Source organism: Pelodiscus sinensis, chromosome 13 (assembly GCF_052426305.1).
Source record: "Pelodiscus sinensis isolate ZL-2025 chromosome 13, ASM5242630v1, whole genome shotgun sequence".
NCBI lineage: Eukaryota > Metazoa > Chordata > Testudines > Trionychidae > Pelodiscus > Pelodiscus sinensis.
The window spans coordinates 8,303,430-8,330,276 of record NC_143064.1 but is presented as its reverse complement, the minus strand read 5'-3'; the positions used below and the strand labels follow the sequence as shown (position 1 = coordinate 8,330,276).

The window sequence follows — 26,847 nt, the reverse complement described above, 5'->3', positions numbered from 1 at the left end:
ACCAGCAGAATTACTGGAGTGTTTTGAAAATTAATTTGGTTAAACCAATAGACACCAATTTGTACTGGTTTAACTGTAATTTGTTTAAACCCCTACGCAGAAACTTAGAGGGATTTAGAAGTGGCTTATAGCAATTTGGATTAATTCAGTCAGGATACAATTTAAGATAAATCCAGGTTAAATCAATTTAACGTGTCTATACCACCTTTTTGAATTGGTTTAATTAAATGGATTTTAAACCCATTTTAGTTAAATTTGTGCAACTTGTGGGCACAGACAAGGTCTCAATGAGGTCAAGTAACTTACCAAAGTCATAGGGCAAGTCAACCACAGAGCTGGGTCTAGAATCCAGGCATTCCATCCTACTGTTTTAACCTCAGGACTCCTTGGCTCATGAAATAAAATCATGTGACTTTCCTCGTGTGAGTAAAATTACTTGCATGAGTAAGGATATGCAAAATGAAGATCTAACTACGACCCTCTAAATTCATTGATTTCATTTTCATTCTTCTGATTGGATGCCAAAACTGAAACTCAGCATTTAAATGTTAATGAGAATAATAAAATCTTACTAATGATAAAAATTGGTGCACATGAGTGATATTTATTTTTCCAAAATTGTCAGCATGAGATTAGTCCTTCCCTTACTCTATTGTTACTTCTGGAAATGACTTCAGATTCTAGAAAATACCACACCCACTGGACCCTCAGATCCTGAAAACAAAATGGATAAATTCATATGCCAGAATCTTTAAATGATGCAGTGCTAATATCACGTACCTTCTCTAGTAAAACATAAAAAATATTATTATATCTTAAAGTGATTTTTCTCCTAAAGCAAGTGTATTTGGATTCTACTGTGAAAAATATTTTGGTGAGTGTACTATAAAATACAATATTTCAATAGTTTGTATCCAACAGTAATAGACTTGTCAATCATGGTTTATAGTTATAAGCTGAATTTCAAAAGAACAGTGCTTCATAGCTCAGTGGTATATAGTGCATTTAATGGGACCATAGCTCTCTATAGGAAGCCTGATATAAAACTCAGAGACACTGAGTACATTTTATGAACCAGTTGCTCTCTATTCTGCTGCTTGATCTAAAGTTCCAGCACTATCAATCAGATTTCTGCTGAAATGAACTGCCTTCTTATGGTAGGTGATGGATTTTACACATGACAGATCAGAGCTGCAATAAAGTTACTTTTATTTTTAGCTTCCAAATGAAGATCAGCTAAACCATTACTACCATTTTTTCCCCTTTTACTACAAAGAAATTGTTAAGGCAGCTTCCAAGAATTTCCATAGAGCTTTGGAAGGGTTATATTGGTTAGGAGGTAGTCCATTGTGCCACTTAAAGTATGGTAGCAAGACTCTGCTCTTAGATCTGCATGTAGAACTTCCACTGACTTCAGCTGGAGTTGGTAGAACGTGCCTGAAGACAGAATGAAAGCAAAGCAGATTGTGGGTGAAGCAGATGATGATATTATCAAATGATCAGAGCTAGATGGCATGATCAAAATAAACCCTGCCAGATTTACTGATCCAACTATCAGTATTCATTTTAAGTTACTATCTATTTTAGAGAGTTTGTGTGTCTGTCCGTCCATTTGTGAGTCTGTTTGTTCAAGAGCTCCTCCTAAATCAAGAGCTGGGATCACCAAATTTGGTAGACAGCTTCAGCTTATCGTAACTTAAACCAAGGAAAAGTTTGGTTGTGCCAGGAAAATGGGATGTGCCTGGAATGTGATTGTTTCTCATAAAATGGAAAGGGAGTGATGCGAGAGCAGGGACAGTTATACTCATGTGCGGCAGCAAGCACGGGGGACAGTTATACCCTAGAATGACCACAGGAGGGCAGCAAGTGCCCCAGACCTGGGGAAAAGCCATCCCAGCCTACCCAGGGAGAAGCCAGCATGCAGGCTGCTTGATCCCCACTGCCTCACGTGGGCCCCAGGGAGTAGCAGACAGCGACCTCCCCACTCTGAGCCCCCCCCAGCTCCTGCCCTGAGTCCCCTACCCCCTCCTCCCAACCCCCTACCCTGAGCTCTGCATTCCCTTCTATGACTCTTATACCCCCCACCTCCACCTTGAGTTCCTCCTAACCACCCAACCCTGACTCCTGCACCCCTCACGCCCTCGCAGCCAGGGATCCTGGATAGGATAGGGATCCTGAACCCCTCCTGCACCCTGCACATCCTCAGCCTCCTGCCCTGACTCCTACAGCCAACCTCCCACCCAAGCCTCCTGCCCCGAAGGACCTGAACAGTGCTGGGTAAGTCTTCTAGTAGTATTTATGATTCTGTGATTCCATCATTCCTGGGCTGTGGATGGGATTCTGGGATGTACGGGTAAAGTTATGGTCACTGCATACACCATCACCATTCTTCTATACTGTAGAGCACACACCACAGTCTTACTTCTGTCCCTACTGGGATTCTTGCTTCCAAACACCACCTCCAGTTACCTCATTGATAGGGCTGCTAATCCGACCTGTTTTTCACCATTTCATCTTGATCTTCTGCTGCTGAACAGATGTGACACAGGCATGTTGATCTGTTTCTGCCCATTGTGCGAGGTATCTCTGAGTGGGACACATTTGTGAGATGAGTCACAGTTGTCCTTCATCTTTTTGATGCTTGCATGCAAATCTTATGAAACCTGAGATATCCTGTCCCATTAACTTACGTATTGACTCAGTTTCATCAGAAATCTCTTTGTGATTTTTGATCAGGAGTTGGAGAAAAGGTGCACACATTCATCATTTTACCCAGCTAGCCTCTTGCCAGTTTAGGAATTAGGCACTGTTTATATGCTGATGCTAAGATCTGGAATGTACTTTTGTCACGTTGAGGCTTGACTACATGCTGCTCTACTCTGCTCCAACAGATGCTCTCTTCCTGGAACACTTAATCAGGTGTTGGAGTCTGACATCCTTGCTGGGTCAGAGTTAAGGTTGTTGTGAATGGTCTGTGGTTAATGGTAAAATATTGTGGGCCTATAGGTGGAAGAATAGTGAGTATTTATAATCAGGTGGCTTAACTTTCCATTTCCTTGGCTGTATGGGTTTGTGTCAAGAATGCTGATATGGTAACCTAAGTTGTTTCACTGCAAAATATTTTGATGCATGATTTTTTTACTTTTTAATGTTTAATGTCACATTCAAATGCAAGGGACCATGGGAAATCCAAGAGCTGTGCAGGAGATCAAATGGGGTGTGTTGAGTCATGTCAAGGATGGGGCACACAGTGGCTTGATCCTGCCAGCACATACAAGTAGCTTGACTTATAAGTAGTCCCATTGAAGTTGTACTTTTATTGCTACCCAGACAGTTTTAATATGAAATTTACAAGAGACTTGTCCAAAGTCACACCGGAAGTCTGGTGGAGGAGAAAACTGGACCCTGTTTTCCCAAGTTTTAAACTAGTGCCCTAAACACCGGGCTAGCCTTCCTCTCCAAAGAGTGATCTAGCATTGGGAAAAAAATATAGGACTTGGCTTTTCATCTTCCTCCTTCTGCTTTTTGGACCAGTCCTCTGTAACACTGCATTGATTACATATAGTACAATAGGTTTATAACCAGTCTACTCTTACTATTTTTTTTTATGAAAGATAGTAAGGCGCAACAGACAAGGTGCAACAACCAATTGCAAGGAGAAAGATCATCTGTCAACATCCATGAATTCAAGGGTACATAGTCAGCCCTTGACTGAAGTTTGTGTTATATAATTACCACTAAGAATATGTCATCCTCAAACATCCAGTTCTTTTGTTCTGTTTGGTTGTTAGCACTTGGCCTGTGTCCAGTTGGAAGGCACCCAGAACCTTTTTAATCAAGCGCATCCTGTGTTCTAAGTCATACTGCAGAGTACTCTTGGGTAGTTTCCATAAAAGCCCAGCTAAAAAGAAGAATGTAATCATAATGGTATTCTTTCCTTGTCATAAAATGACTTCCTATACGTATTGTATTAACACAGTATTAAAAGGCCCTACTCATGGATTCACTGAACTACCGGAAACCATTAAGAACTTGGAACAGAACAATTTAATGGGTCAGACAAAAACAACAACTTGTTTTATCTTTATTGGATTTTTGTGAGCCTTCAGACTATAGTCTATAATGTATACAGTAAGTAGCTAGAAAGAAGCAAAGTCCAGAATACTCAAAAACGCCCAGAATGAATTGGTGAACAATTTCACTTGATATTTTGGCAAACATTTCCCTATACTTTTTGCACTCTTTCCCTATTGAAGGTGGTAAAAAATGTCACTGAAAAGCAGAAGAATTTCTTTAAAAAGCTGAAAATGAGTCCATGACTATTATTTAGCATGTTAGAGCTACAGAGGATCACACTGATAAAAAGACCCTGACCTCTATGACGTCGCTGGAATTTTGTCATTGACTTCATTCAGTGGGGTCAAAATTTCACCAGTTGGCTTTAAGCCAGTTATAGTGACAGCCAGTAGTTTCTTAATCCCAAAGATACGTGGTAGAATCCTGAAAATGAAATGTGCTGCTCGACATTCAACTGTTTCCTAAATGTCTAGCCACGTATTGGAAGTTCTCCATCATTTTCAGGGACAGTCACCTGGGAATACAAAAGACAAAATTTGGCAGCATGCTCAAGCAATGAATTCAAGGTAATTCATGGTTTGATGCAAATCAGCTTGAGGTCCTTATGAAGAGACATCAGACATCAAGAGGTTTTTACAACAAGGACTATATACTGAATAAGATGACCAGAAGAGTATCGGTATTCTGAACATTCAAATCGAGGAGCACCGATGCATCCTTAAACTTGAAAGAAATCGCTATTAAAAATGAGATTCTTTTAAGGTGGTCTGGTTTTCAGTTTAATTGCCCATACTAAAAACTTGCAAAGATTTATGTCCAACTACAGTAAGGAAAATGTGTGTATGTATTGAGTCTATCTGAACTTCGGTCATACTCCATACCCCATGATAATTTTAAAATGTTAAATTTCTGAAACTCTAGCGTTTGTAAGCAAGGGTGTGCCTGCATTGCAGTGAAACACCCACAGATGACTCATAGGACAGTAAAATTATGGTGTAGGTTATTCAGGTTCAGGTTGGAGCCCACGTTCTAGGACCGTGTGATTGGGAAGGATCCCAGAGTCTACCCTCCAACCTGAGCTTGAATGTTTACACCGCAGTCTTATGGGACTGTAGCCCGAGCCCCAATCAGCTGACATAGGCCGGCTATGATGTTCCATTGCAAAGCAGTCGTACCCTAAAGTTCTTGATTTAGAACAGGGGTGGGCGGATCCGGCCCACCGAGCCTTTTAATCTGGTCCATGCCCCATCCCAGCAGCAGGGAGCAGTGCCGCTCAAAGCGGCTAGCTGCTCTTTGTGGCTCTCTGTGGGGGGAGGCTTCACACAGTGCCCACGCCCCCAACAAAATCTCTCTGTTCCTATTGGCTGGAAACCCAGAGCAGAGAGCCACATGGAATCGCCAGCCAGGGGCTTCTGGCAGGCAGGAAAGCCTACTAGGGAGCATTGCTGGCGGGGAGCTGTTTAGGTAAGCACCACTCACACCCGAATTCCTTGCCCCAGCCCACCACACAATACTCTCCTGCACCCATACCTCCTCCCAGACCTTGTATCCCAATCCCGTGCCCCAGCTCACAACCACCTGCTTTACCCAAACTCCCTTTCAGACCCCACACCTCTCCTGCTCCCCAGTCTCCTACCCTGAGCTCCCTTCTGCATCCAACCTCCATCACAGACCCTGCACCCCCTCCATAGAAAAGTGAGGCCCTTGACCACTGACCAAAATCTTGGAGCGGCCCCAATCAAAAATTATTGCCCACCCCTGATCCAGAACATAAGAGCGTCAAATGTCCCCACATTGTTGATACCCTGATTCGTTTTACAGTGTATGTTCAATTTCACTATATAAATGGGGGGTGTTTAAACCATTAACTACTGACTGTTTGCTAATCTTAGGAAATTCCGAAGATATTCCCTCTAAGTAAATTGGCAAAGTCATGAATTCAAGGGCTTACACCATTACATACAAATTATGATAATGAAGCAGTGGTATGTAGTTGGAACACCATTATCTCTAGAGAGCTCCAGTGCACTATATTAAAGACTAAGTAGGAAGCAAGAACAAAAAAAGAGCCTATTTTGATTAGCTGTCATTCATTTTTCTTATTTACAGTCTTATTTTGTTAATTAGGAGTTTGCTTTGCAGCCTTTCCCTCGAATACATTCTTGAATGTTACCTTCCATGATCGAGGGCAAAAATAATGATCAGTCAACATTGTCTCTTTATCTTCCTTACTGCCCCTGTTCGCCTTTTGAACAAAGTAGTAAGTAATTGGGACTCAAACAATGTTTATGTTGCTGTAAAAAATATGTCTTATGGCTCATTGCAGATAGAAGCAAACTTGCAAAATATTTCAGCATCTATTAAATATAGCAGAACTCAGTTTTATAATTAGAAACACTGTGTCCTGAAAGATAAGACCATTATTCAAAATAATTTCTAAATTAGACTTTTAATTTGTTTTCATTATTCAAATGGTTCACATGTGGTTTAACCTCCCTGTCAAAATAAAATAGCTGCTAATGCACTCTTTTCAGTGATCTCCTCTTGATATATTTATAAATCAATTTAAAAGATCATGTGACCAAGGGAAATTAATTTGCTTGTAAATTCACTAATCAATGTTGAATATTTTTTTGTTGAAAATCACAGACATATGTAGTGACTTCCATGAAAGTGTTTGTAACAAACGGACCTACTGCATGCTTGCCTGCCAATATTTGGAAATATAAAGAATAGCAGAGATTCAAATTTAAAAATAGCCTCTCTCACCGAGTTGTGGGGATGAGACTTTGGAACTGCTCCATTGGAAGCCGGTCTGAACTGTGGTGCAGCATGTCTCTACTCTGAGCACGTTGCCACTGGGCAAGAAGCTTTCAGCTTTGGACTTCCATGACGCGTGTTTTCAGATTTAGACAGTACGTTTGTTCTTTTTTCTTCAAAATACATGCTGTGGAAGAGGATGCTGAATGCTCCAAGGTACGTTCAAAAACTGCCCCGGGGTCTCAGTTTACAAAAGGGCCAGCTATAGCATATGTGCAGGCATCTGGAGCAGTCCCCACAAAAGTCACATGCCTTTATTTCTACCACCGAGACACTGGTGCAATACAAAGGGAAACTGAGGCACCCAGAGTATTCATGCAAAACAGGAAGACTCACATGCAACATAACAAGGGACAATGCCCACTTTGTCACAGCTTCTGATACTGTATTAGTCCTCACTTAGTCACAGTTACTATGTAGTGGTATGTGCTATAAAGGGCATCTCTGCTATAAATTGCCCTGGTATACATCAGTTCCACACTAACATCATTGATGCTTATAGGTGCTGATGTGTTATAAGTCCTCCCATTCTCCGCTCTTAAGACATGCAGATCCCTCCCCCCAATTTGTGTAAACGGAAGTCAGCTGCGGGAAAAAAATTCCCCACTGTAAGTTGTCTCGCTGTAAGTCCATGGGTTTTGGGACATATTTTGGACTTATAGCGAGGATGGCCTATACCACTATTAATTCTTTATGCTGAAAATAGGACATAACTGGATAAATGTTGACTATTTAATAGCAGCCACTCTAGGAGTATGTCTACACTGGCCAGTCTTGCACAAGAACATATGCAAATGAGGCGTGGCGATATTTTGCGCAAGAAGGAGCAGTCTACCCTGAAAATAAGTGGCAGAACTCGGCTCTTGCTCAAGAGGGGTTTTTTTTGCAAGAAGGAGCAATGTAGACTGCTCCTTCTTGCACAACAGCCCCTTGCGCAAAATGGCGGCTCATTAAGTATGCAAATGAGTCATGGAGATATTCATTGCCACGCCTCATTTGCATATGTTCTTGCTCAAGACTGGCCAGTGTAGATGTAGCCTAGGTATGATGCTAATAGGAGTGTATTCTTATGCTCTCTGCATCAATGTCTATTTTGGTACTTATAATATTTCAGACCTGCCACAAGTTTCCCTGGATTTAAGCAGCTCTGCCAAGAGCCACTAATCCAGCAGAATATGATGCATCTTTATAGTTCACGGTCAGCCTCAAGCAGACACATTGGTTTACATTTCGATGGGGTGGAATCCCTTCAACATGCCAGCTTGGTTTCAGACCTGTATTTTGAAGAAAAAAGAACACATGTACGGTCTAAATCTGAAAACACACGTCATGTGCAAGACAGCAGAAGCAGCCACCACCAGAATGTCTCTTCCACAACTTCTGCTCCAAACTGCTTCCCATTTCTTTCTGTTTGGATCTCCATCCTCTAGGCGTCACTGTCAGCCAAAGTACCTCTCTTTTTCTGCTCCTTACAACTTGGATCTCTATCCATCTTCTCCTTCTCATTTCTGGTCTCTCTCCCTACACTCATGGGGCATCGCCACACTATGTCTCATTCCCAGGGGGGCAATACAGTTGCCAGGCTCCTGGGCAAATGGGGAGGACTGGTGCCACACTTCTGGAAGGGGCGGAGCCTTGGCTGGAAAGGGTAGGGCTACCCCCAGCCCTCAGCGCCACCTGGAGCGCACTGCACTTCCTCACCCATCCAGCCCTTAGCGCCTCCCAGAACATGCCCCGTGGCGCTTCCGCAGTGACATATAGGCCCTGGGGATCTGGCCACCTCCTCTGCTGAGGTAGCAGTGACGGCCGCCAGCAGCCTTAGGCCCTTTTGAATTGCTGGGCCCCAGGGTAACTGCCTACCCTGCCCCGCTTCCTCCATCGGCGGGCCTGCTCATTCCACTGCGCTTCAGACCTTTCTCATCCACCATACCTCAATCATCCTGGAAGCTTAAATGAACCCTATTTCCTCCTCTTTCTTCCTGCAGCAGTCAGCCACCAGCTCTGTAATATCTGAGGTGAATGAATTGTCACCCAGATTTACGGCCTCCAGGAAGTACAATAGGTACAATTTGAAATGAACCAGAAGCCTGACAGAAGAATGGGTTTTGCTAGGAAATTTTCCATTCATAATATTGGAATGAGCCATGTGTGTCCTCAATATCCAGAAATGAAACTAAGAGCCACCAGTTCTAATTTCACAATTTAAGTCTCGGTTTCCTACTTCTGAATCCCTCTGATGCCCCCTACAATCTTCCACATGTTCCTCAGCCCTGTCCACACCAACTTCAGGAACTCATATTGCTGTCACTATCCTTTGGGCTCAGGACTCCAGTGCCCATCAACGTAGCAGCCCTACTGATCAGATTACTTATTTTTAAGGTGAAACATCATCCCATAGGCAGCGGGGCAGAGTGTCTGCAGTGCTCTCAGCCCTTGACAGCCCTTGAAGAAAGCTGGAAGTACATCTTGACTATAAATAGGTTCTCTCAGACTGATTATAAATTTCCCCACTGGCAGGTCAGGTTAGTTAACAGTCTCCTAAATTCCAGGAGGAAGACTTTGTTCCCTTGAATGTCAGAGAAAATGCAATTAAAGATTATCCTAATACTATCCCATGACTTCCTGAAAATAAGTTATAAGACTGGGAAGGGGGAGGGAGGTGTCACACCTTTACTGAGGTGGGAATAAGTTGATCTTCTGAAGAAACATCCAGATATAATATGAAATGATTCAAAGAAGCTGGCAAATAAACCATTTCCTAATTTCAGCACTTGATTCATCCCCCATTCCAAAATATGTATACAAAATAATACAATACTTTAGACTTGCAAGAAAAATGATCAATTATTGAAAATATTGCCAAGTGGCCTGCATATCATTTATATATAAAAGTAAGATCTTATATATATTTTCAAAAATTGCTGAACAAAAGATATTGACAGATCCTGAAAGAAAGATATTGACCAGTTTCCTATATATATCTTATTATAGGGACAAGAGAGAGAGTCTAAAATGCCACTAGCACATCTGGTTTGGGTGAGGTAGTCAATATCTTCAGCAAGGAAGGCATTACTTTCACATCTACCTTTTGCAAGTTATATAGACTCCACTTCTTCCTTTTGTGTTATTCCTGACAAGTTAACTCTTGCACTTAACTCTGTTTTAGAGTGGCATATTTGCCTTTCAAAGGATAGTAAGGAATGCAAATGAGTATTCAGCACATTTGATTTAGCATGAATTTATATAGTTCCGAACAAATTTGAAAGCTTATACAAATCCTATATTTTCAAGTTTGGCTGTATTCCAGAATGGAATTTTTTGTTAGGTGAAACCTTTATCTCGGCTCCTTTTTGTGGCTCTTTAGTCTGAGATTGAAGAGGAACTGAAACTGGTGACCTGTCTTGACCTTTAGTACTGGATTAAAATTCCAAGTTGCTACCATGGCAACTGTACCTTGAAAATTAGATCCTGACAGAAGCACTAAGAAACTTAAAACTGCAACTGCTGCACTGAACTCTGAAGAAAGGTTGCTTACAATTGTCAGTGACAGGCTCTTAATTGAAATAATCTGCCTTTCCCTTTGCTGAAAAAAAAAAGAAAAAAGAAAAGAAATGAAAGAACAAAAAGATTATATCTCAATAGATTTTTTAAGTGAAAAAATCTGCTGTGATTCAAACTAAAGTGTGCTCTACAGCATGGAATTCAAATCAGTTTCAGCCCAATTTATAGGATTCAAAAGGGCCTACCATATTAGAGGTGGCAGCAGGCTATGCTACATGATAAGGACAGCCTTGGATATGCACTTTTAAAGGTCTGTACCATAAAATCCAGGCTGGTACCATGGGCCAGCCAGTGGCCAGAGTTAAATCACCGGTTAGCTTTTTATTTTTTTTCTCCTTTACCCCTGCAGTTGGAAATCAAAAGAGACATCACAGATGTTGTGTCTGATTCCCAGTATCCATGCAATTATCCATTCCGTAACTGCAAAGGGATAAACCCAAGCCAGATAGCACTATTTCAGATCAAGTGTGATTGAAGCTACTCATTTTCCAATCTAATCAATGCAACCGTCAGCCAGAGATAATAGGATAACTCCTTCACTGCTAAGGGAGGTTAAGTTGGTTTTTGTTTGTTGTTTTTCTCATAAAGGAAAAGAACAACAGGGTTGCACATGCTGGGAAAAGTCGCTCTGAGCTGCATAAAAGAACTTTGGGCCGTCTCATCTCTACTTCACCCACGTGAAAAATCTAAGTGTCATACATTAGTAATGATTCCAAAGGAAAATATCACACTCACAGGGAATCTGCAGCGAAAAACACACACATAAATTTGGCTTATTATAGGGCAGCTATGCTGCTTGGGCTGTAGCCAATGCCTCAGTGTATTGGGGCTCAGGTTACAGATCCCTTGGGCTTCAGGCCTCAGGTTTTCGTGCCCTCCCCACCTCCCCCCCGGGGTTGGGTAGTAATGTTTGCTGTAACAAGGGGGCACGGTGCAATAAAGTTTGAGAACCCCTGTTCTAGGGTCTGACTAAAACCAGCGATGGGCAACCGAGGCTAGTGAATGGGTTGCATGAGTGGCCCTTCTTCATCTCAGTGGGCTGCAAGATTGTCGTAACCAAGACGATCTCTTCGGATTGTGTTGTGTTGCTAACTGTGCTTGCGTACCTAGAATTCATAGTCCATGACATGCTTTTCATGGCCATGAATGTGGTAGGGCCCTAATATGCTATTAGCATTGGTATTGCTATCCTACTCCTTCAGCACAAGTGGCAAAGGTCTGAATGGTGTCTCTGGAGGGTCCAATTCCATGTGGGTGTCAGTGCATCACATCATGGAATTTGTATTTTCCAGTTTCTTAATAACCTAGGACATTAGCCCCAGAATCTACAGTTAACACATCTCTAAAGTTACCAAGTCCAGCACTCAAAGTTTAAACACTTCAGAAATGAGTTACTTGTCCAATCGTAATTCAGCTTCCTTGTTCATATGCAGTATGGGACGGTCTTTAGTAACATGATCACATACTCTTTTTTCCACCTGATCCCTGCCTGGTTCAGTTCAGAGGTGGGACCTGTTGTGGATCATAGGATAGCGGTTCCCAACTGCCGGTCCGTGGACCGGTGCCGGGCCACGAACTGTTGGCTGCTACACCGCGGCAGCTGCCGGAGCTGAAGCTGGCTGTTCACGGCAGCTGTGGGAGCCAGAGCTGGGGTACACCCTGGCCCCCTGAGCCACCACGTGGCAGACAGCCGCCAGAGCTGAAGCTGACTGATCATAGTGGCTCGGGGGCCAGGGCTGGGGTAGATATGGTGGACTGGTAATATTTTGTTTGCATATTTGCATATTCATTATTTGCATAATGAATATGCAAATATGTGAATGAAATGTTACCAGTCCACCAAAAGTTTGTGAATAGGTTTGCCGGTCCGCGGTATAAAAAAGTTTTGGAACCACTGTCATAGCAGAGCAGAGTAGTGAGGGAAGCCGGGAGGGGTGTCATGAATGAGGCAGAGGGCTGTGGAAGAGGAAGGAAAATCTCATAGTTAAGTCAGCTGAATGCTGTCCTGGAGAACTAAATTCTGTCCTTGACTGTGCCACAGAGCTCCTGTGTGACACTGGGCGAATCACTCAAACCACATTTTTCAGAGGTGGTTACTAATTGTATGTTCCTCATTTTGTGTGTGCCTGACTTGAGACGCTGGAGTCTAATTTGCAGAGGTGCTGAGCACTCCCAGGACTTGTGCCTTGAAGAAAAATAAAGTGCTGTATGATGCTAAATTCTCTGATAAATCATAGCTTAGTTATCTCAACATAAGCACCCCAAATTAATGTATAGTTGTGACCAGTCTCTCTGTGCCTCAGTTCCCCATCACTAAAATAGGAGTGGTACTCCCTCAACTCACAGGGGCTTTGTGAAGATAAAATCATTAATATTTGTGATGCCCCAGATGGCACAGTAATGAGCACCACAGAAAAACGTGGAAAGAGCTTAATAATTCTGTCTTCCATGCCGGGTTTGAATAGTGTGCAGTAGAGACTATACATGTAGAGACTATATATGGCCACAGAAAAGAAAAGAAAAAGTTGAACAGCGGCTTGTTAAATGAGCTCCAGCCTTCCTGCACACTGAAAGAGGCCAGGGTCCTGAGGAAAAACTCCTTTGTAACCATATTTTTAAAGACTGTGTCAGAATCGACATGCACAAGAGAGCCACATTAAGGTTGTACAGGCATTTCCTTACTTTTGAGTTTTTGACTTTGTATTACAAGTGTTTGTTACACTGCATGCATGGCCTCTCCGAATCCTACCTTTCAGGGGGCAGAAGAAGAACACCTTTTGTGAATGTGATGCAAGGTGTCTCCACCACCAGTGGAAAGACCCTTCCTGTGCCCCATATAAGCCAGGAGTAGTTGGTGAGAAGGCACAACGCCTGGTGGCTGCTGGAAGGCAGAGGAGCCACTGAATCTATTAGCTATCTTCCCTTTCCACAGGAGATGCTTGGTGCAACTTGCATAGGTCCCCTCACTTCCTGAGAACTTAGAGCTGCAGCCCCAGTGAGGAAGAAGCAGGTTCTTAAAATGGAGGCAACTCCTCTGTCCCACAGTGGATTCGTGCTCCCAGGGAGCAATGTAGTTACTTTCCCCGCATTGCTCCAGAACCATGATTACTCCTTGGGTCATCCTATAAGGGGGTGAAGGAGATCCATCATGGTTGTTCTGGCCTCTTCCTGGAGATTGATGGCAGAGAAGCAATTGCTTCTGGCCCTATAAAATGGGGAGCCACAGGACATCTTCAGGAGGGAGTTCTCTGCCTTATTTCCTTTGAAGATCAGACATCCGTGGTTGCCATTGAAATGTTAACGTTCACCATTTGAGAGCTATTGGCACCACTGTAGTGGTACCGCTACGATAGCAGGAGCAGCATATTCCAGAGGTTAAGATTTAACACTGGAGGTCAGAAGTCATGGATTCCCATCTTTGCCACTGGTTCACTGCGTGCAACTCAGTTTCCTCCTGTGAAACTCCTCCCCCCGACCCTCCCCCCAGGCATAATGACACTTACTCAAGCCTGTGTAAAGCACTTTGACATCTGGCGATGAAAAGCCTGTGCTTATGCTAAGTATTATTATTATGATGTCACCAACTGGGTGTGGGGCTATATACCTGCAAGCAGGAAGTAAAGAGGGGCAGTTAGTGAAATACTCAAAACGGAGGGATTTCTAAAAGGTAACAATATTTTCTTAAGACAAAGATTAGTTTGATATTTTCCTTGGCCAACCTAACATAAAACCATAGACATAACACAACACAAAAACAGATTTACAGACAAGATAGATCAGGCTTCTTAATGGATACTGTAGAGAAGCAAGGTGGGTAGGTAATATCTTTTATTGAACCATTGTCTGTTGATGAAAGAGAGAGGTCTTCGAGCTACACAGAACTCTTCTTCAGCTCTGGGAAAGATGTGTCTTTCAGGTCAGAGGGAGAGCTGTGAGCAGATTGTCCCTTTCACGAACAGAAGTTGGTCCCATAAAAGGACCAACCATCTTGTCCCATCCATCCGTCTTGGTCTCTCCCAAGATGCCCCCATTCATCTTGTCTCTCACACATGCTAAGGTCAACATGCCTACTGCCATGCTACAAAGATACTGTGTAAACAAATTAGGGAATACTTGATGATGATGTCAAACCGTAGATAAATCGTATTAAATTAGAGAAACATGTTTGCCAAACGTTAACATCCACACTTACAATAAGATAACATGTTTCAATCATTGGTTCTGTATTTTAAAATTTGGATTCGTGTCAAGTGCATGCATGGAAAAAAAGTTTTTTCTCCACTAAACTATGAATGGATATGATCTATTATACACAAATTACATACATAATACCCTGAAAACATTAGATAATATGTATTGTTTCACTCAAGGCAAGCTTTAGATATATTAGATCAGTAGTACATTCCATTGTCAAAGACAAGTAAATGTTAGATAAGTGCAGGTTCCTTAGAAGTAATACTTTTATTATATTAACAGCCCATTGAATTGTTACAACACTTGTAATTCAATATTGACTTGATACATAGCGGAAAATAAGAATGTTAGGAACCATTTTTGTTAAAGCAGCATAAGAGCAACGTAACAATTTCTCACCTTTTAAGGTACATTTAATTTTAAGCCAGCTGGCTCTCAGCTTATGCTGTAGAGCTCACTTATTCTTATCTCTCACTGTAAGTGGTCTAATTGCCACTACATGGGACAGTGAACCACACCCATTAGATGTGTGGGTTACATATACTTTTGTAATAGCAGAGACACAAAGTGGGTGAAGTAATACCTTTTATTGGACCAGCTTCTGTTGGGGAGAGATACAAGCTTTCAAGCAAATAGCAGGCAGTTAAAAATAGATACGAACTATTTGAAATTACACAGTGTCAGATTCATTCATTAGGTTCAGTGGAGTCACAATCAAGGATGTGTTTGGCCTATCATGTTGTTTACATGCTATTCTTATCTTTACCAAGAAGAGTGTCACTAATTCTGCCTTTAATTATTGCCAGAATGGACCGTGGAGCCCTGGAATAGGTGGCAATAAACTTGTTCTTTGCCAGGAGGAAACATAAAGAAACATTTAAATCGCTTTTTAAAATAAGAATGAAATCTCTGAAGACGTGTATTGTGGTGCTTGTTGTATATCAAAACATATAAGCATAGAATTGTAACAATGGCTTTGTAAACCCATTACTGAGCAAACTATGAAAAATAACCCACCAAGGTGCAGTTTCTATAACTCAGACGCACTGAGTTAAGAGACGTGTGCCATAAAGTAGATATGCGCTGTTAAAAAATACTTGCTTTTTGTGAGATTATTTCATTTTACACCCAACGGACTATTTTTTCTTTATTTCTTTACTCTTGAAAATGTGTGTGTTTAGTACAAAATCCACCTCTCCCTGCCAAAGGCTCCTATAATCTACTGGAGCAGGACGTCATGGAGTGCACACGCACACACACATGCGTGCGCACACACACACACACACACACACACAATTGGTGGACAAAGCAATAGGGCTGCAGGAAAGCCGTTCTGTGCCTGTTATTTCAGCCTGTGGGATAGAAGAACAGCTAGAAAGCCGGCCTCACTCCCAACTGCCCACTCTGCTCTAGCCTAGATGAGGCCAGTTGATAGCAGCCTTCTCCACAGCACGTGAGGTGGAGGAGCAACCCGGTACATTGTGCCTGAGGGAATATGGAGGGCTTTGCAAAAGGCCTCGTGCTTGGTGCAATTCGTGCCCTGAGGATTTTGGTTAAGATGCGTAAAAGGGAGGAGAGATCATAACAAGAATGTGAGCTTCATTTTAAGTGTATCCATGGGCGTCTCCATTGGGAATTCGATGAAGCCTCCATAAAGACAATGGAGCAAATTGTTAGTAACTTCAGTTGGGCTGGCTTCTCAGGCAGGCCCGCTGATGTGTGGGTGGAGGTGGCAACTGGTGATTCTGCCAGGGCCTGGTGATTCTAAAGGGCTGGAGGCTCTGGCTGCCACTGCTGCTACCATGGCAGCGGCAGCATCCACACTCCGGGCCCTTTAAATTGCCGCTGGAGCATCACATAGCACACTCTGGGCAGCCCTAAGCTGGAAGGGCCAGTGTTCCACGCACTGGGAGGTGCTGAGAGCTCACTGCTTGGCCCTGCCTCTTCCATCTGAGACCTTGCCCATTTCAGGAGCATGGAGCTATGCCCCTCCCACCTTGCCTAGTGGTCTGGCAAGGCAGTCGGCGGCTCTGACTTCAGTCTTTAAGGACTGTTACTGAAGACATTGCAAAAAGTGAACAAAGAAGGTGTCTTGTCTTCAAAGAATCATATTCAGGCCTCGGTCTGAATCACTCTGAGGTAGCCAAGACCAAATTAATCCTCATGCTTTGATAATTTATTTAATTGCTAATGGTGACATCGAATCCATCATGAGTTCCAGCACAATCCCCGTTTCTCAGAGATGTACAGCCCCCGACTTGCAGCGCGATCGGTTCCTGGGAAAGCATTGCAAGTCGGGGGTGTCGTAACTCAAACCTGCATTTATGTGCGCTGAGGACATAAGTCGGGGGTTGTCGGCCCCTTCCGCGCTTACAAAAATGGTCATTAAGTGCGGGGTGTTGCAATTTGGGCTGTCGTAACGTGGGGGTTTCCTGTATAACTTTCTGTACAATATTGCTTTAGGCTGAAATGTTGTGTGTGGCTGTCAGCCATGGACCGCCCATAGACCACAATTGGAAGACACTTATGGACTTCATTGACTTAGGTCTGTAGGGCAGCAGCAGGAAAAATAAGCTATTTGGTGGCTATTTGCACTGTTGGAATCCTGAACAATATTTTCTACTTCTTTTTAGAGCATGAAATATTCTGTGATTTTAGGAGCCTGATTCTGCAACTAGCCACAACTGGGCTAAATACTGGACTACCTGCTGAGTTAACACTGAGCCCAGCAATAACTGCTGGAAGCGTGGGTGTGATGTCGTAATGGACCGGTGCGTGTAGACGTTTAATGATACGTAAGCAGTGTAGAGACAAGGTTTCACAAACAGCTATTGTTCACATGTAGTAACTGTTTTTATAGGACTTTCTGGTAGGTAAAATTATTGCACATGAAGCCTACAAAACACAGATCATGCATCATATTTTAAAAGACGAATAAAACAAAAACAATAAATCTGTTAAGTCATAATGGCTCCCAGTCGTGACAAATTTGCAGATTAAAGCTCATTGAGTACACATTTAAATGATCGATGATAATGGCTCAGAAAGAGCCATTATGATCTATTTCATCAATAACCCACATATTTTTTGCCTTATAACTACACTAAAAATGTTCATAATGGGGACTGTCTGATGAAAAAAACATTTTGTTTATGAAAGGGAAACGGGAAAAAAAGGATTTTTTAGATTTAACGAACTTCAGTGGCTGTTGCTGTTGGTTTATGTTGTTTGTGCGTGACAGATTTCCCCTTTGTTAATATTAATCATTTGCAGCAACAGAGCCTTTGTGGAGGGAATTTGAGATAGTGTATGCATTCCTGGCACACCTCTGTGCTCTTTGATTTCACGTAGAGTTTTGAACAAGTGAGGCAGGCAAGATCAGAGCCCTTGGACTTTAACCTGTTCTGTGTTCACCATGTCAGGCCCAGCAAAGCATACAGGTAACTTGCAGCATGTGCATATTTCCATTGAAAACTGATCCACCAAGCAGGGGCTTCATTGGGTTGGGACCACCGAGATTGGCTTGGCACCTTGTATGATCGAGCCAATCATAGGGCAGTGGCAAAACTCTGCTGGCCTCAACAACACCAAGCTTGGACCTGTGATTAGCAAAATATTATATTTAAGTAGTAAATCATACTAAGGGGACATGGACATGGCCAATATCTTCTCTCCCTTTACACTCATATGCATTCAGATTATGTGACTTATTTATAGCTAAATTAGTAGAAGTACCCAGTGTTGCTCAGGTTCTTAAATGTAGTAATTTTGTTTAAGTAAAAGGAAAATGTACTTTATGATTTATTTAAATGATGGGACTCAAGGCAGAGGATGGGGGGCATGAGTCAGGGCAGAGAGTGGAGGGCTCAGGGCAGGGGACAAGGGGCTGCAGGAGTCAACTGTGCAGCCCTTCCTCATATAAGTAGTCCCCTGGAATTCAGCAGGACCACTGATGGAAAGGAGGCAGAAGTAGACACTGCGGAAGGACCCTAATTCAAAAGCGTCACCAGCCACTTTTCTATTTTCTACAAAAATACCATTCAAGTTAGCACAGAAGGTGCATTGTTCAGAAAACAGGACTGGTGGATTGTCATTTGAGACCAGAAATAGCAAGTACTATTAAAAACCTGGTTTTAGGAACTAGATACCCCACTTTAAAAAATAAATGTACATTACCCTGTTACCCCCGGCTCCTTTCATACACAATATTCGCATTGACTCCAGTGGAAATTACACAGCTCAAGCCACTGTAGTTACAGAATGTTGATACACATGTCAATAGAGTATCCTAATTGTGTACTTTTTTGACAAAAGAGAAACGGGTTTTCAGCTTAGACTCTATGGTTTATTTAGATATTCAGAAAAAAATAAACTTGCTATGGATTTTTATTCTCCTCCGCCTCCTCCTACTTGGCCATATGCCAATACACTTATAATGACTGCATTTACAGTTCTAGGGTGGGATGTTCAAAACAGCCTAGGAGAGTTAGGAGCTCTAAAGCTCCTTGGTCCCAATATTCACAGCTACTTAGGCTTTTAAACATGAGACAGGCTCCCAACTCCTACTTAAGGCTCCACTGTGACCCACGCTACTGTGTTTGTTTTTAGTCACCGTGGATAAATATTTAGTCATTGAGTTGGAAAGAAAGAGGGAGAGAGAATGACTCTATAGGCTGTTTGTTATAACACTCAGTTGGAACCCTGCTCCAATTACTCAAGGTACATCAACACTAGCTACATTATTTACATTGCTTACCTTAAGCCAACCTTCCCTCTTAGTGTAGGCTTGGCCTCAGGCTTTGTGGATCCTACTGTTGTTCCTGTGATTTTCTAGAGCTATGTCTATACTTCAGCGCTATTTCGGGATACCAGAGGTACCCCGACTTCTATGTCTTTTGAGCATGCCTGTTATTTCTAAATATAATGGGCTCACTATTCTGAGGTCCCTGTAAACCTCATTCTACGAAGAATAAGGGACGTTTCAGAATAGTCGCTTATTTTGAAAAAAGTGCTGTGTAAATAGCGCCAAATTTTGAAATAAGCTATTTTGAAATTGACTCGAAATAAGCTATGCACTTCCTTCAGGAAGTACAAAAATGAACCTTTGTTTCAGTGCCTTCATTTTGGCCACACAGCATTCAAATGAATGCAGTCACTGAAATTTTGCTACAATGAAGCTAACCACTTAAAAAACTAAAAAAACCCAGTGAATAGTCCCACTTAGAAGCTTAAAAACCTCTCACTAACTATTCTTTTTGGAAATTTGGTTCATAGATACTCTCCAGAGGGTCAAGCATGAGTCAAAGTGTTAAAAATCCATAGTATGATTTTCTCACATGACTTATTGCAATATACAAGTCTTTTTGAATTTGAAAAGAGAAGTTCAGTTCGAACCCTGAGGAACCCCAAATTCTTGTACGTATTACAGAGCTATTATTGACAGAATTTAACTTTATTGACCCTGCTCTCCTAATTCCTAACAAATTTTCTAAACGTGCTCTTTATAATCCCCAGAGAACACTGCAGCTTTCCAGTAATTCTGGGACTACATCCAAGATTATTGTTTTACTAACTTTATTCTTTCCTTTCCCCAAATCCCAAAATGACCATGGTCCTCTTATTTGTCCCCCCTCCATTTTAAACGGAATATACATGTTTATCCTCCTTTGTATCTTACTGTTTGGCATTTATCTGGCAGATCAAATCTCCTTTGTTCATTTAGAAACGTTTCTCTTTTGTCTTATCACATTCCAGCCATCTAACAGACATCCAGTAAATTAAATAAGTTTCTTTTTGGCAACTTTATGGGTTCTCCAGTGCTTTAAATGGAAATGAATGGTATGTTTATTGCTGTAGTGATATGATAAAGAATGCTCTGGAAACTTCTAAACTTTTGCCTGCAGAGAATGCTAGAGTAGACTTGGGTTTGTCTTTCTTCCTACCACCTGCAGCGATTGACAAATTGTATCTTGTCTTGCGGTTGACTTGAATCATCTGCCTCCTCTGTTAAGTTTGCACAATAGTGGGGTAAAAATCATGTGTGAGTCAGTAAAGAAATATTGAATACCTAATTGTTGCACAGTATTCTGGGTAGATATCTTTAGTATATAAACTAAGTGCAGTGTATGGTTAAATACCTTATTAGAAACTGCTAAGATTGTTAATAGCAGACATGGTCTTAAGATTTTAAAGAATGTTGCTAGCTATGGTGCAATGAAAATCAGACAGTATGTCTTTCTATAGATAGCAAATAATTCAGAAAATCAGGGAGACAATTTGTTCTTCCTTCTTTAATATTGCCTTCTTTCATAGGGATACCTAATCTAGCTAGCTAGAGTGCATCTCTCTGTCTGTCTGTCTGTCTGCTTGTTCAAGAACTCCTCCTAAATGGCAAGAGCTAGGGACACCAAATTTGGCATGCTTCCTCATCTCCTAACTTAAAGCCAGGTCACAGTTGGGTTGTGCCAGGACAACCAAAGGCCTCAGGAAAAGGACTGTTTTCCATATCATGAAAAGGGAGGGGCTGCTGTTTGGAGGGACACGACGTGAGAGTGTCCACTGGGGGCAGCGAGCCCGCAGGGGAGAGCTATCCTGCAGAGTGTTCACTAGGGGCAGCCATATTACCAAGAGAATGACCAGCAGTGCTGGGGCTCCGCCATCTTGCCTGTCAGCACACTGGTAAGTAGCCCCCCCCCCCCCAGAAAAACCTTTTCCCTCTCTCCAAGCCCTTGGCTGCAGCACCAGTTGGGGTTAGCCTCAGGAGGGGAGAGAACAGGTCCCAGGAGGGTAGCCAGGGGGGAGAAGAGGAAGGGAGAAGAGGCAGGTGCAGGGGGACTAGGGAGGAGAGAGAAGAGGCCCCTGTGTGGCCTGGAGGGGAGAACAGGCCCTTCACCCCCCAACTTCCTGCACCACAACCCCATCCCCAAGGCCCCGTCCTGAAGGACATGGGCAACACTGGATATGTCTGCCCGCAGTAAATACTCACTGTGCCTGGGAATGCACAAGGGCTTATCTGATCTCTTTTTCTTAATATGGCTGCAAAAACAGGAGTTGCTTTTTAAGGGTTAATTTAAAGTGAACGCGATTATTAATTTTATGTATGTCATTTTCAACTCTGATTTGCACAGCCACAAAACACACAATATTGTAGGGCTGGATATAAAATGCTAAATATTTTCGGTGGGAAAAAATACAAAGGAAAAAATCATTTTTAATAACACAAAGAGAAATAGTTCATTTCAGAAAGAAATTAAACTTTGCCATGTTTTGTTTGCCCCACTTCTCCCCATTTTCTCTTTTTTATTTCTTTTTGCTCCTTTCTGGAAAAGGTGGGCAAACGGGGAAAAGGGAGGGAACGAGAAAAAGAAAAGAAAACACACACCCAAAATATTTGTTGAAAAATGGTATTTTTCATCAACAAAACTAAAAATAAATTTTTCACAGAAAGTTTGTGTTGGTCAAAAAGTCATTTTTATACAAAAATGTTGTAATATAAATGCCAACCAGCTCTAATATTTTTCCTTTTTCATTACATTCCCCTGTCTAACCACTACAAGACTTCCCCAGAATTGCCTGGGTCCTGCAGGGCAGGGGACTGGTGGTGTGGGAGGGGTACAGGAGTCAGGTCAGGGCCTTGGGGATGTGGCTGGGGGGGAATGGGTGTTGTGAAAGTGAGAGTTGGAGGGTGAGGAGGGCCTATCCCGCAAGACCAGTCGGCAGGGCCTTCTCTGCCCCTCCCAGCCTCGTTGGCTGCCCGGGACCTTCTGTCTCCTCCCTAGGCGCCCTCCCCTCCCCGGTGGCTGCCAGACACCTTTTATCTCCCCGCCTGCCCAGTGTTGCAGCCTGCGGGGGAGGGGTAATCAGTGGTTTGTGGTAGGGGGGCTGCATACCTGGTCTGCTGGCAGGCAAGGTGGTCAGCTCTAGCTCCAGCTGGCCACTCTCTTGGTGGTGCGGCTGCCCTCAGTGAACAATGCATATAGCTCTCCCTTGCAAGCTCGCTGCCCCTAGTGGCTACTCTGCAGTATCGCATCCCTCCTGTCTTTGCCCCTCCCTTACCATGTTATGGAACACAGTCCCATTCCCAGCACTTCCTGTTTTCTTGGCAAAACCAAACCCTAGCCTTGCTTTAAGTTAGGAAATAGGAAGCTGCCTACCAAACAGACAGACTCACAGATGGAAAGACAGACAAACATTTCTAAAATAGTTAGATAGCCTATATACATCAAAATGTATATGTGTATGCCTTTGTGTTTATATATGTATGTGAAATGTAGATTCATGTAATAAATTAAATTATTGTGATCTTTTGTCTGCTTCACCTGTACACTGACCAATACTTTATCTCTCTGGGGCATATTCTATCATTCTAAACCTCTGAGTAACTTCAGACAGTCCATTTCTTTTAAAAATGAAAATGAAGATTAGCCCACCAGAGAAATATTTTCTCTTCCTCTTCCATATGTGAAATGTGTTCCATAAGTTATACCTTAGTATATCCTCATGTATATTCTGCTATATTATTATAGATGGGGCTGGTAGCACCACCAGTTTTTAAGTTGTTTTCAATTGTTTATAACTTTGCCAACTGAAACCACTGGAACTGAACATTTCCTTTGGAGATGTCTGCCTCTTGAAATAGATCTGCCAAAATTATTTAGCCATTTCTGAGAATGAGGCTAGAAGAGAATACATTGACTTGCCCACAACCTTCTTTAAAAAAAACCTCTAGTGTCTTTTACCATGGCCTCCTGATCTGGAGAGCAGTCCTTCAGAATGCATCGACATTTATACTCTTCGGTATTCAGGATCTCTCTGTTTATATTCAGATTCCTTGCTGGGTTGCCAAAGAGTAGGGACTGTATTTTTTTGTCCACTACTTTTAATATCTGGCTTAGATATACCCACTTCTTTCTGTGCCCTTACTATGTTATGGATGACATTTAGCCTGTTAGAACTGGTTTTTGCTTCCTTTGCCCACTGAAGAGAGCTTTTCTTTTTTTCAGGGGTCTGGTTGTGGCCTGGCACATTGGCCAACCTGCTGGTATCCATACAAGTCTCCTAGCATTCGCTCTCTGTGCTTACCATCTCCTTATGAGTTTCCAGACATGCCTCAGTGCCTCAATCCTGCATGCCTACAGAGATGTGGAGGCTACCTCTCCAGTCTTAGTCTCTATTCAGTTTCTCATGGCAGTAAGCTATCCCTCAAAAGGCCTACTGGGTTTTTTTCGGTATGCTTCTGTTGCAGCATTTTCTTTGGTGCTCTGCACAAGGAGAGGGTTTCTCTTTCCAGGTTCTTTACCTTTATGGCTGTACATTCCCACTGGTCTTTCTAGTAGACAGAGAATTCCCTCTCTAGGTCAAGCAAATATTCCAGTTACTTCTTTCTGTCTTGTAGATCAGAAGCTTCTTCCTCCTGATCTTGACTTACCTTCCCTCTTTCACAGGGCTCCTGCCCACCATCTCTTCTATTCCCAGTCTTTAGCTCCCTAGGCTGGTGCATTTTGCTTTTAGCCAGCTTTTTTACTGCCTTTAAACATGTCCCTTCTATTTATTGGATTTGGGTCTCAACAGCCTTTGACCTGTTATTCAGTTCAGTCCAGCCCAGGCTTAGCAATTATGAGGAGGCCTGAATCTACAATCCTACCAGTACTGCCTTTCTGAGTTATAGTTTTTATTAGGATGGTGCCTTCTTTTGTGGCCCATTTGCACACAGCAGAAACAAATTGTCCTCAGGGTGACCTTCTGGGTTCCAAATTGAGTCCCAACAGTTCTGTCTTGTATTTTCTATAGCCTCACTTGTTTGTGGCCAGGTGCCTTGATCAGCATGGCCTTCACTGGCCTTGGTAGAACTCAAAACAACCTGTCTGGATTTACAGCCCTGGTGTGTGTCCAGGTAAGCCCATCTCACCTGACTCTTCTCTTTGTGGCATCTGGGTAGACGCTGTCATGGCTGCCAAGCTCCCTCCCAAGCCTGGATCTGGAGTTGCTGCTGTTGAAGCTCCTCCCAGATTTTATTGTGCCATTGCTAGGCAGCTATCAGCTCCTCCGTGGCCCTTATTTTCAGGGACAGTCTCAAAAGTCCCCAGTTCCGGTACCACATGTAAGAGGGTTTACACTCACCTGTCGCGAGCACCCTCTTAACTAAACAGCCACTTTAGCCTACTTGGATGACTTCCCTATTGCCTTTTCTGGGGTGCAGTGTGGCAGTACTACAAAGCCTCCAGTAGAGAACCTAAGGGCCTCATCCATCCAATCACTCAGTCATGGATGTTAGCCGCTAAATTCCCTGAAGATTCCATCCATCAATGAGCATGTTCCAGACTTGTGTTGAGAATAACTTTCCCAGCAACTGCAGGTCTAGACTTGCCAGTGTGATCTTAATTCAGTTCTCTTGTGCATTTGCATCACGAGGTAGCTTTTCATTACATACTCATCTATTATTTATTCTGTATTACTCTGGCCTCATTCCGTGCACAGGACGGTCATCCTCTGGGGCTGTAGTAAAGGAGGCTGCTGAGCATAGGACCCCTGCCTCAATTTGTTGCAGATGTTAGAAGGTGCATAGTGAACGAGGCAGAAGAGTGCAGAAAGAGGAAGGATGGCCCAAATTTTAGGGCAGATTATGTTGCCCTGAAGAGCCTCTGCTATAGAGTTCCTGTACAATGCTGGGCAAGCGACTTAAAACAGTTTTCCGAGTTGGTCTCTAATGATGTGTTTCTGTCATTTGCCAACTATTGAGGGCTTGACTTTACAACCCGCTGTTCTTATCATAGCTTTTTTGTGTGTCTCCCTTACATATAGGCAGATGTTAGTCCCATTGCTTAATGCATTGTTGAAAGGCACTCTGATACTTAGTGAGGAGTGTGATACAAGCACCTATATAAAATAGAATAGAATAAATTAAGGCAGACACAGACAAAGGAAGAGGAAGGGATGGCCTCGGTGTTAAGACATCAGGAGTTCTAGATTCTAATCCAGCTATTTTTTTTTCTTACTGCTATGTGCAGGACCCCTGTGTGGTGGGCATTGTACACACAAAATAAAAAGCCAGTCCCTATGCCAAAGAGGTTGCAGTCTAAAGATAAAACGGAAGAAGGAAGCAATGAGATAATACTGGTCAGCATGATAGGTAGTGGTCTCAGTGCAACAGACTTTCTGTGTGGCCTTGGGTAAATCACTTATCTCTCTGTACCTCAGTCTCCAGTCTGTAAAAGAGGATAATATGCTTTTCTCCCATCTTTTGAGTATTTAGTCTGATAGGTCTTTGGAGCAAGGATTCTCTCCTAATATTATTATGTAGCATATTGGGTCCCAATATGTGTGCATACTTCAGGCACTACTATATTATTCATATTATATTAATTATGTATTATATTATACTATACTATAAAATTAATATTAATAATGTAGAAATATGATAAGAGATAAGAAAGAGAAAGGAATACTTGACTGTATTGTTTGGTATACTAGTCTTTATTTAAAATCCTATCATATTCTATAGGAAGCATGAAGTAAAAAGTTAATGAAAATGTTTCTTATTACAGTCTGCGAGATTTGTCAACAATTTCTATAGAACTTGTTTACTTGGGGTGTGTCTAGACTACAGGGTTTTGTCGACAAAAGTGGACTTTTGTTGACAAAACTATACCTGCATCTACACTGCCGCTGAGTTCTGTCAACATAACGTCGACAGAACTCAGCAGTTTTGTCAAAGGCTATAAACCTCATTCTACGAGGAATAATGCCTTTTGTCGACAGAGTTCTATCGACAGAAGGCATAATTGCATCTACACTGTCCTTGCGTCTACCCTGTCATGTTGACAAAGCGGCTTGCTTTGTTGACAGAACTGGATGTAGTCTAGATGCTCTTTGTCGACAGAAGCTTTATCGACAGTATCTGTCGAAAAACTTTTGTCGACAAAAGCCTGTAGTCTAGACATACCCTTGATTTCCATGGCAACCTTTTAGTTGAATCACTACAGTATTTTTACATAAGCTCTTTTTCCGTCATGTGTTCAAAATGACCACATTGATCATGACTAGTGAACTCAAATGAGTTATGAGGCAAATCCCAAATAAGCGCTAATACAGTTTTTATACCTCACCTCACTGTTTTGAATTTTGTACATGCCACATATTTTACAGGAGGGAGAAAAGCCCTTTCAGAAATATTTTAAAGTGTTCATAATGTTTGAT

General features: G+C 42.4%; 1 protein-coding gene across 4 annotated transcripts in view; it reads left to right on the top strand.

Moving 5' to 3' along the window:
• Window positions 1-26,847, top strand: part of AFF2 (ALF transcription elongation factor 2) — a 463,868-nt gene that overhangs the window by 292,074 nt on the left and 144,947 nt on the right. The gene's annotated exons all lie outside the window — the stretch shown is intronic.